Genomic DNA, 12430 nt, shown 5'->3' with positions numbered 1-12430 from the left:
TATAGGTACGACATTTTTAGGTTGATGCCTCTGAAATAAAGGGAGGTTCAATCAAATCTATTTGCTTGACCAATAGAAGACAGGGAAAGGAAACCTTTTACAATGGCACAGAAAAAAGTTTCTTTTAATAAACTATACCACATTTAAATAGCACTAGGTTTACAATCACTGATTTTCAGAATATATATGATCAAAAATATAGTAAAAATAGCAATATTGTGAAATATTATCATAACTGAAAAAATATATAAAACTTTTCTATTTTAATGTTTAAAATCTAATTTTGTGTCAGTGTCACATGATCCTTCAGAAATCATTCTAATATGCTGATTTAGTGCTCAACATTTATTTTAATTATCAATGTTGAAAAGAGTTGTGCTGCTTATTTATTTATTTTTTTGCAGAAACTGAAATGCAGAAATGCTTTTTTCAAGATTCTCTTATACTGTAATAGAAAAAAAGCAATTATCTGAAAATTTTTGTAACAAATTCAAATGTCTTTACTGTTACTTTTGAACAATTTAATGCATCCTTACTAAGTAATAATTTCTTTAAATAATAATAATAATAATGACTGACTCCAAAATTTTGAACAATAGTGTGTTTGATACATTCAAATTAATACAATGTGTCATAACACAAAACATAATAACACAATTATTGGTAACACTTTACTTAAAGCCTTTATGTACAGTATAATGGATTATAAAAGTAGTTTTAATGCATTAATTATGCCGGTAAAGCACCTTATAATGTATTGTACAATCTTTTGAATAATTGTAACCACAGTTAATACATTATATTTATCAATTCATTGTTACACTATGCATTTTAAATTTGGTTATAATTGTTTACGCCAATATATAATGTATCACAATGCACATAATTATTATATGCATTATACCCTTTAATAACCCTTTATAATGCATTATACATAAAGGCTTTAAGTAAAGTGTTACCCAATTATTTAATGTATATTATATTTATTTTAAGTATAATTATTTTATTTAAGTTTATTATGCCATCAGTTCCTAACCTGCATTTAGTAGTTGCAAGGCATCTCAAGTTGCCCTACATAGAGAATGGGAATATTTATGCCAAACCAAGGTTAAGTGCAGATGACCTGAAAAGTTTCCACAAATGATATCTCTGTTATGCCATCTGTCTACAGGAGGTGATATCAGAACAAATTCAACTCTGCTCACTGGAAAAGCTGCTCGGTTTACATGAGGACAGACTGCTGAGATACACATCAATGTGTTTTTGTGTGTCTGAGAATGATTGCGTACTTGTGTGTATCAGAAACCTCTAAAATCGAATAACCTTGAGGATGGATTTCATTTGCAATAAAAAAAGCGTCCCTATTGAGCTCAGCAGAGCTGTTCTGCCCAACACAAACATGGTTTCTCTCTCTGGAGAGAGCTGAACTGGCCTTGCTTCAGAATCTCATATCTGAAAACTACAAAATACTCCCTCTGAGCCTGAGAGTACAATGACAACCAAACAATACATTCCAAAGCACTGAAACACGGAGTCTCAGCCCACTAGGCCCCCGCATGTCATCCTTCCTTCCGAACATGAGCGGCCCACCTGAATCATCTTACGAGGTAACCATTATCAATCAAAAGAGAATAAATAGAGTGTGTTGTAGGTTATTCTCTCACATTAAATGTAATTCCACACTGTCACCTGCTTTAGCGGATGAGCTTCCCCATTGCATACGGGATCTCTGATCAGATTACAATTTAGATTTATATATTTAACATGTCCTTTTTTTATTTAATGTCCTTTTTCCTCATGACTTTGAAAAGATTTGGACTGTTTTCTGGAGGAATTCAACGAGCCGAAGGAAGTCGAACCCCAGCGGGCTAATCCAGATCTGTGCACCATGTAACCTCCCAGCAAGACCGCCAGGATATGAGGGACTCTCTCTTTCTCCATTGGACATAATCATTCTAAATCAGGCCTGGAAATGTAGGGAGGACATTGACTGGAATCGGATTGAATCACACCTGTGATGCATCAACGAAAGAATATACATTTAAAAAGAAACACCTCTATGAGAGGAACCATTGTGAATCTATAAATTTCTTTTAGGAAAAGGTCATTAATAACAAACAATCCAATTCTGTCAGAAATGGAAGTGGGTCTGGTAAGCCAACCGTCAAATTCTTCCGATGATGGTGTGGCTGCCAATTTTTATTATGCGGGCTAAAAGATTTGCTCAGGAATTTTGGAGACCTGTGCAAAGTAGATGAGCATATAAGAGAACAGACCTTCATGGTGTCATGCAAATTACCTTACATATATAAATCATCACTTAACTTGAGAATGTGCAAAATGTCAAAACACTTCGTCAACGAACATTGCAATCAGTAATTCTGTGAACAAAGGAGATGAACAAACGTGAGCACCACATCTTGTCTTGTTCTTGTTTCTGAATCAAAGTCCAGATCCGTGTCTAACAATGAGTGTGAATCAAGAGAAACAAGACAAACTCCCTCAAAGACACGTGACTCACACCAGTCTACCACAAAACACATTTTTATCTTTTGACATTGTGAAATTGAAACCATGCGGAACCCTTAGTCCAAACATTTGTGAAACAGAGCTTAGGCGTTCTCTTTTCTATTTCATTTACTGGTGAAAGAAAGATGAGAGACAGAGATGGAGGGAGATACAGAGAAAGAGAGCATGAAAAAGAGAATTCTTTTATGATGTTGTCACTGCTTCATGATGGTAAGAGATATTCTACAACATCTTTGATTGGTAATGGACCGTAACATCATCTGACCTCACAAACTACTGTACATAAAAGGACACTCAAATGCATTCGCCCAGTATGACTCTGTGCTAGAAAGGATAAAAGGTGCTGGGGCTGTCATGCACCTATTTGTTTTTTGACTACCTCACTTGTTTTTTGACACTTGATCTCACTTGGTAGTCAAGGCAAGCTAGGACACAACCAGAGGAAGAGGGAAAAACACACCCGGTTGTTAAAATTCTGATTTTTTTTTCAGCTTCTGTAGATCCAACTTGTACTTGCCCTGCTAACATTTTGTCCCTATACACACTGGTACAAACACACACATTTAAAATGTATATTTTTAATTTGTAATTTGTGGTATAAGAATATAAAATTATATTTTTTAAATTCATCATTTTTAATTTATAATTTTTATATTAATTTCATATGTGATAATTATTTGATAAATATTATTTATAATTATTATTATTTTTTAATAAAATGCTCTTTTGCAATAATAATTTTCAATAATATTTGGAAATTATACAGATATAATTACACTCCAAAAATTGACAACCAAACAAATTTCAGAACCGAATATCACAGTTATATAACAATCCAGATGCTATATAGTCTGTATAGGAAAATGCATGTATATGATTAAAAAAAAAATCATTATTCAAAATGTACATCTAGTGGAGATGTGTGCAAGTCACAGTTCTGCTAACTGAACTAAACTCTCTCACATTGACCTTGGGCCAACGGAATTCTTATTGCTGAGCCTTGAACTGCTTAGTAATTCTTCACATTAGTATTAGACGGGATAGTACAGGGTAGAGTTTTTGTTTAGCTCGTTTAAAAGATGTCTGGGAGGTGTTTTAGGTGAACATTTGTCACTTGAATGAATGGGTGTGTATATACTTGTCTGAGCGTAAAGTGTGTGTGCTGTGTTTTAAAAGTTTTTCTTATGCGTCCCGGGTCTTAATGGTCTGTATTTGTGTTCTTTAGAGCACCTGACATCTGCATGAGGGTCATGTTCACCTAACTGGGCTGTTCAGTAAAGTGACCTGCTGAGACACAAACACAAGCATGTGAACACGCATGGGAGAAAAATGCACAGATTTTAAATTTACAGCTGTTGATGTAGTGATCTGAGACGTTATTTCCCCTAATAGTGTCCAGGGGTTTTCCTTGACAAAGTAGAGTAAGGAATATAAGAAATTTGAAAAACTAGAGTTCAAACAGTCCTCAGAGAAGCATTTTCTCTCTCCACCCAATCCTAACATTAGAAGCCTTCAGATTAATCAATTCACGAAGTATGCAGAAAAATCTGAAAACCAAATGAGATCTTGGCTGAAGGAAGAACTTGGCCACAAACGACATGGGTTTGGTAACATGTGGCTTCCAAAAAAACTTGGATACTCCTACTGCAATTGCAGTTATGCATTGAAATCAAAATGCCAATAACTTTCAACACCACTATCTAAAAGATCACTCTAAAATTGGTTCAGTCGTTGCGGCACAGGAAATCAAGTTGCTGGTTGTTGAAAATGTACATGAACAGAAGCATATTTAACCAACAAACATGAGTCTGAGATCTACTGTTGTTAAGACACAAAAATCTCTTGTTTTTAAGAAAAAGTAAGTAGTTCAAAAAAGTTCTCTCTTTACTGCAATCCTCAAGACAACAACTATCAAGTCAAGTATCTGACTTTGTTTACCTCCCAAAAACAAGCATTTTGAGAAGTTTTAAACACATTGTATATGAAAAGCAGCCACTTGTTAGTCAGACACCACACATGCAAAAGTCAATACATAATAACAGTAGAAAGATTATTTTACTATTGACTGAGGTGCCAATACTTTTGACATCCCTAGATTTAAGGAACACATTATGTAGACAGAAAGTACTTTGTGGTAAAGGCAGCATGCTGAATGCTAAGCATATTGGCTTACCTTTGTAGCGTTAAATAAAGTTTTAAGCCTGAAAATAACATAAAATACCGTCACCATTTGAGTCTCTTTTCCTGTCTTAATAAACCCAAACCCAAATGAACCAAAACAAGAAGTTTAAGCAATAAAATGTGGTGTGGTATTTCTGTAAAACAGCGGCTAGTTTTGCTAAAGTTTAGTATATATAAAAAACCTGTCAGTGTGAGGTACACGTTTTTGGTTTGTTTTCTAGAAGAGGCCTGTGTGGTTGAGAACTATAGTCATAGGAAACCATTATTAAGAGAGCAGACGCCTGCCCACGCATTACTGCTGCTATTAACCACAATTAGCTAATGGTGTCCTATTGTTGCTACATACTACAATAAAAATGAGCTGCAATTACTGATAAACAGGGTTACAGTAAAGCTTAAGTCGTATCACCACAGTGTCGCCATTAAGGATGATATTCATTAAGCATAATTCTGTTTCACTGAACTATTAAAGCTTCGGTAAACAATGTAAACAAAACTAAATCTGCATTATTCGAGTGATATCACTGGTCTGAGCAATAATCATTTAGCCCTAAAGATTAACAGATCTCTGAGGGGAAATTGGCCATTTTAGAATCGAGTGTAAAAGCTCCCGTTCACTTTTTCAGGGGCCTTGGTTCCAGGAGTATTTTTCCCATATACTGTAGAGTTTTCAAAGAAGTCTTTGTTTATGAGATATAAGCCGAGCCAAACCAACTAGCAATGAGGTGAATCAAAACATTACAAATTTTGATTTGAAGCAAAACAGTATTTGAAAATGGGAAAAAAGCACAAAGGTTCAAGACTATGTGCCTAATGCCTTTAAAGAAAGAAAGAAACAATTTACGCGTCATGATTCTCTGGTTGGTGGAGAATTCTCTTCAGTCTACAGAATAATGTGTAATGTAGTTCTGTACCAGGAGAGATGCTGTTAAATACACTTATTTGAAAAATAAGCTGAAATAATGCAGGATGATGGTTTAAAAAAGCATAAACCATCGATTAACAGCCTTGTAGCTCAGAGTAGGTCTGTCTTTTACAGACACGTTTATAAGTTGTCGTTCAAAGTCTATTCCCCTATGGAAAAAATGAATAGGAGTTTTACTTCCAGAAGCCGGCTGTTTCACTCTCAATGTGTGTGATGTAAAAACTCAAAATTGCACAAAATTCCTAAAATGAAAGAAAAAAGGTCTCATAAGCCAATAATTGAAATGACCGTGCAGTTTTGCCCCACCCTCTCTCATCCAATCACAAGAGGCTGCCAGGCCACGCCTGTAATGGCTTGCTGTCTCCAACAGGAAATGAACTCCAGATGGGCCTCTAGAGGGAGCTGACCCTGCTGTGTGTGTATTTGTGTGAGTGTGAGAGAGAGTGTGTATCCAAGTTTGGCACTAACCAAAACCAGGTGCCTCTCTCCACACAATGGAGCCCTTCTACGGCCCTCAGGGCAGCAGGGACTCTGGGGTAAGATAGTGGGAGACGGGACCTTTTATGGGGAGGGGGTACTGTTGTTGTGGGCACACCGCTGGAGGAATGTTGTTGATGCGTGTATGTTTGATGCCTGAAGCCTTTTATAAGAAGGGCTGTAAAAACAGAGCACCCTAAGAATACCCTTCGCTGTCAAGAGGTTACAACCAGCCCAAAATAAGTTCTGTGTATAAAAGCATGATGTCAGTAAGTGAGGAAAGGCTGGACTCCACTAAAATAGGCCAGGAGCAAAAACTCATTCAAATTACTATTAAAATTACATAGTACATTCATTGGTTTCTCCCTTCTTAAAATGATCCTCCACCCAAAAATGTACAATTCTTTCATTATTCACAGTATTCTCTCTCACGTCGTTTCAAACTTGTGTGACTTACTTTCTTCAATTAAAGACAATGGAGAAATTTAAAGAATGTTCTGTTTTTTTTTTTTTTTTTTAAATGCAATCACAATGAATGGATAAGAGTGTCATAAAAGGGGAAACAATGAAACAAGAAGACAATGAGATTTAAGCCATTATTCATGGATAATAAGCTATTAACTCAAGAACCACTATTACATTGCGTCAGTACGTTTATATAGTCTATGAGTCATATTAACTATTTTTTATGATCTCTTAAAGGTGTTTTGGGTCCTTTTTGAATGACATCTCCAGTCCCCATTGAATATGTATATAATAAAATATATTTAGTATAAATGCAACAAGCAATTCTTCCAATTTATCCTCATACAGGTCATAAATGAGGACAGAACTTTGATTTTTAGATGAACTATCCCTTAAAGACACACACACACACACAAATTAAATATTGTAATCCATCAGTTTACAAAAAGACAGAAACCAGAGGAAAGTCCTGAAAAATGGCATCAGTCATCCATTTAGTCTGCAGAGGACATTTAGAGACAAGGCGGAAAGAGGAGTGTAAACAATCAGAGGGCAGTGAAACTTCATGAACATACACACACACACTCTCTCTCTTGATGTAGGCTAACATATCATGAACACACTTCACACACACACAGAACAGAAATACACTCAATAAGAATGTCACAGGTCACTGCTTTCCACCATAGCAGGTCATTAGAATTAAAAGCACAAAACTCAGAAAGACAAAACTACAAAATAAAACAATTAAAAATCCCCAAAACAATTCTGTGCAAGAAAGACCAAACAAAGATGTGTGCTGTCAAGAATGGCTAATCAACCTCAACATTACAGAATCGTGATGGTATGTGGAGCATTGTTTGATCGCGTCACAACACCATCCAGGTCTCCAAAGTTAATGTCAGGGTTCTTGAAAGAAACTAGGACTCTCCTAGAACAACACAGCCAGAAATGTCCAGTTTCTCAGAATAATGGCTTCCCTATCTTAATTAACAGGATTACACACAAAGCTGAGGCAGATCCTAGATCTAAAGTGGTTTATGACCACAGAGCCTGGTCTTATTCTGTAAAGGCAGCGATTATGTGTGGTAGATGAACATACAGAGCGGTTGAGGGAAATGCAGTGAAGTGTAGACCGTCTGGGAGTACAGCACTCATTTCATCAATCAGGCTGGAAATGGCCTCCTTATACCTGATCAAAGCAGTTTCATTCAGCTCACTGAGTACAAATCTCTGGAGTTTATGGAGATGAAACCCATTCTACACTTGTCAGACCAGCCGCAGGTCAGTGTGTGTGTATGTGTGTGCAAAAAACGTCCCTGCTCTACAACAATACTTTCAATACTGTGTATTATTTATATTCTGCTTTTTATATAAAAAAAGTAATTAACAAATGTAGGAATAAAAATCAATGAAACATACCATTATGATATGGCTATTAATTAATAAAGTTAATAAAATATGTAAAATAATTTAATATCAATATTTGTTGATGATATCACCCAATTGAGCACTAGCTTTAGAAAAAATAAAATGACAAATCTGTAATATACCATACACTCTAAAAAAACAAAACAGGTGCTATATAGCACTAAAGGTGGTTCTTTGGCTCGTAATCATAGGGGAACCACTTTTGGTGCTGTATAGCACCAAATCTTGGTGCTTCAGCGGTTCTTCACCAGTTCTTTGGCATCACTGAGGGGCTATATAGTACCACTACCATATACAGAGCCCGTTAAGCTCCTGTATGGTTCTTCAGCGGTGCTTTGGGGTGATTAAGGTGCTATATAGAACCACTGCCGTATAAAGAACCTGTTAAGCCCATTTAAAGGTTCTTTATGAAGCAAAGAACCACTGTTGGTGCTGTTTAGCACCATTTTTGTTGAAGAAATACACTGCAATATGGCTACATAGCACCATTTGACAAAGGTGCTGCATAGCACCTTTAAAGATATGGTGCTATTTAGCACCAAAAGTGGTTCCCCTATGATTACGAGCCAAGAGCCACTTTTAGTGCTATATAGCACCATTTTTTTTAGAGTGTACATATAGACTACAAAAAAAGAATAAAATAAATAAAAATTAATTAATTAATGCTGCTCTTTACAAAAATTTCTATTCATCAAGGAATACTGTAGAAAGCAGTTTTTACAAGAATATTAAGCAACACAACTGTTTTCAACATTGATGATAATAATAATAAATATTTCTTAAGCAGCAAATTAGCATATTAGATTGATTTCTGAAGGATCACGTGACACTGAAGACAGGAGTAATGACTCTGAAAATTATGCTTTTCCATCACAGGAATACACATCTTTTTCTAATACATTAAAATAGAAAACATTTTTTAACTAATATTTCACAATGTTACGGTTTTACTGTATTTTTAATTACATGCAGTCTTTGTGAGCATAATAGGCTTTCTTGAAGCTTGTATGAATGTACTATAGGATGTTGTTTGCATCAGTTGTGTTGTGTTTGGTTGTCGTGGATGACACTGGGACACAATTCAATCTGTCCACAGAGAAAGACTAAAACAGATGGATGAGTAGATGGGATGAATATTAAATGAAGAGAATAGGAAGAGGCAGGTTTTAATGCAAAATCAGAAAGATAATGAAATGTATGCACAAGAAAACTAAAGAAATGTAAGGATATGAATGGAGTGAGGCGTAGGCGGTTTACACAGACCGAGAGATAACTGCACAATGAGATGCTCTTCAAGCTAATGCTACATAATACAGCTGATGGATGTTCTCTTAAAGGTAAAGGCAGATGGTCTGGCCTGCATCAGGGAAGTTTATGTAAGAACATCCTCATGAATCTTCTCTTTTAAACATGAGCTGCTCTCCGCTGTGTGAGTGTATGTGCATTGTAAGTGCAGTATTACATACTAACACAGAAAACCCTACTATACCTTAGCAATGATAAATAAAGGGACAAACATATAGTTTGTGTTTCAGCCATTCAAACACATCTATATGACGCCTAAAATGCTGTCAATAAGCAGTTAGCTAGCTAGCCACAGTCTTTGCCAAAATCACATGTATTGTGAATAAAACACTCCTAGAATGTTGACAGCCAATTCCAATAAGTCTGATACACTCTTATTTTAGTATTATGTATATATGGTTGTAGTATTCATAATTAGCTTTAATTTTTAATGTAAAACTTTAAAATGTAAAAGTTTTTAATAATTTTAGTTAATGACAACACTGGTCTGATATTAGCTTAGCAACATGCTAACATCAGACTTATTTAAATTGACTGTTAGTATTAGCTGAGTACATATAAAATTGTTTGTGAGGCATTTCAGACAATTTTTGGTCACTTACGAAGCTACCTTTCACTTAGCATATCTGCCTAGACAGCAGACAACGAGGCAGCTTGCTAGGATTTGGAGCACAGCCATAGTCCTTTACCTCAAAAACAAACAATGTGCCAAGTCTTGTCTGTTTGACAGGTCCAGCGGTTTCGAACAAGGCCAGACTGATCTGATCTGATAAAGTCAGACCGGAGCAGCTGTGGTTTCAGTGTGTTTTCTGCCGTTGGATGAGAACAATGCAGTATGTAAAATAATCAACGCAGCGCAATGTTGTTTTTGCTGCAGTATGCAAACACACTTGTGCTTTCCTTCTCTCTCTTACAGTGAACAAATAAATAAAGTCAGAATGCACCAGTATATTCCCCATTCTCTTCCCAGAAATTGTATGGTTATGCTAACGGTATCATTTAGTTCAGACAGAGTTTACAGACGCACACACACAATGGCATAGAGTTGACAGGCCACATTCCCCGCAGTGTCACCCCTTACCATAAGATGGTTGCTGTGACACGACTCTGAAACCACATTCAAACACATGCAAAAGCAAACACACACACACACACACACACCTACTCTTATCACTGGATTTAAAACTAAAATGCTAAACATTCTCTGAATACAGCAAAATAAAACAGCAAAAATATTTAATCTTATTGTGCAATTACTGTTTCCTGATGTCTGTTTCCTCCTCACTTTAAAAATAATAATAATTGTGGCTTAATTTTTCAGAATTTTTACTTTATATTTTACTATTGCAACCTTGGTCTTGAAATTGCAACTTTATATCTCAAAATTGTGAGTTAAGTTCTCACAATTGCAAGGTCATTCTCTACAATTGCTAATTTAATTGCATTTTTTGATGCAATTAAATATTTATTATTTGAAACTTTATCTCAATTACCTGTAGAATTGTTTTACTCTGAGGCAGAAATGGGCTTCCATAACAAAACACATCCAAACACTTAGCATTTACTGAACTCAACTTCAAAACAAAAGACAGTATCTAATCTGCAACAGAGAACTAAACATTTTTCATTTAGAGTTTTGCATATATTACATGTGATTTGAGTGTGTTGTACTTGCATGAAAGTGTAACGTATTTCGTTATTCATTTTGGCTGAATTTTCTACATAAGAAAGCAGAATATAAAGAAGTCTGACACACACAAAACACACTATGGCTGTTCTCTCTCTCTGTTACAGACACACACAAGCCCAACCATAGATTTTGACCTAATAATTAATGTCAGGTTAAAACACCAAAACACCTAACAAAACATTACTCTTGAAAACACACGCACGCACACGCACACACACACAGTCCGTGATGTGAGGGGTTAAACTTCACCATCTGATTCTAGTTTGTGTCTCTAACACACAGTCAGAGGGTTGAGTTCAGTGTGTGTGTGTGTATAATAAGAGTTTTATACTATTGAGTGTGATGTGCCAATGAATCATGCTCCTCCAGCAAAGACCTTTAAAGATTAAAAGAAAAAAAACATACAAAATTGAATTAAATTATATGTGTGGTAATTGAATATGTTGAAGACATTTTGAAGTATGTGAACCGACTAAAATGAACTGGCATTGGAAGTGCAAATACTTATGGTCTGTAGGTGGCAGCGACATACCATATAGTTAGAGTTCATTCAGAAGTGTGTGTGTTTCTGAGCATGTACTCTGTGTTTTGCATGTTTTTTTTTTTTGGTTAATAAAATGCTCACTGTGGATGATTAAACTTTGAAATATGTGTCTCTTTTTTCAGCATCTGTTTACTGCATCCCAGCGCACCTAGACAAACTAACCGGTCCAAACATTTACAATCATTCGATTCAGGTATAAACAGGAAATGTCAAATTACTCTGTAAACTCACACACACTCACATCAGTGTGCTTTTATGCCGGGAATCTCCAATAGTAATGAGTCAAACACAGTTTATGCTTTGAAACATAATTCTGACTTCCTGCTAATTTGTGTCTTTAGGGCAAGAAGGCAAACAAGTACCTTTATGAATAAGACGTTACTCAGAGGAGAGCACTATGATCAGAGAGATATCTCATGGGGGTACTGTACATCCTCCTGGGGTAGGGAAATTTGGTAATTTGTTCCCGGCAACCACAGCTGGATGATGAGTCACTGTAGAATTGGGCTATTTTACGATCACTTCATATTTAATGCTGTTATCATAACACTGTGCGGTTCCAACTGACCAGGGAGGAACAAGAGTTTATAAGGAGGACAAACGGAGGAATGCATACCCTCTCTGTCACACATACACATAAACAAAACAACAAACTGCTGAAACGCTGTATATCATATGGCTTAGTTAGCTAAACAAGTGCAGACATCTTCTGCTATCATTTAGAAAGAAAGAGAGAACAGCTCAAAACAGAAGCCAAAATCAGCATGTCGTGGTTAATCAGTCTGTCTGTTTTCATTCTGTCTGCTTTCTCTTCATCTCCCACACATTCACAGAGTGAGATCCGGGATCTGAACAATCTTAGCGACAATCACATCGACAACAC

The 12430-nt window shown here is 35.9% G+C and overlaps 1 protein-coding gene across 1 annotated transcript in view; it reads right to left on the bottom strand.

Moving 5' to 3' along the window:
* The window catches only part of LOC306843827 (sec1 family domain-containing protein 2-like), a 114277-nt gene that overhangs the window by 60156 nt on the left and 41691 nt on the right, over positions 1–12430 (bottom strand). The window lies entirely within an intron of this gene.

Source organism: Barbus barbus (genome assembly GCF_936440315.1).
Source record: "Barbus barbus genome assembly, chromosome: 24".
NCBI lineage: Eukaryota > Metazoa > Chordata > Actinopteri > Cypriniformes > Cyprinidae > Barbus > Barbus barbus.
The sequence above is the reverse complement of the archived record's forward strand: the minus strand, read 5'-3'. Positions and strand labels throughout refer to the sequence as shown.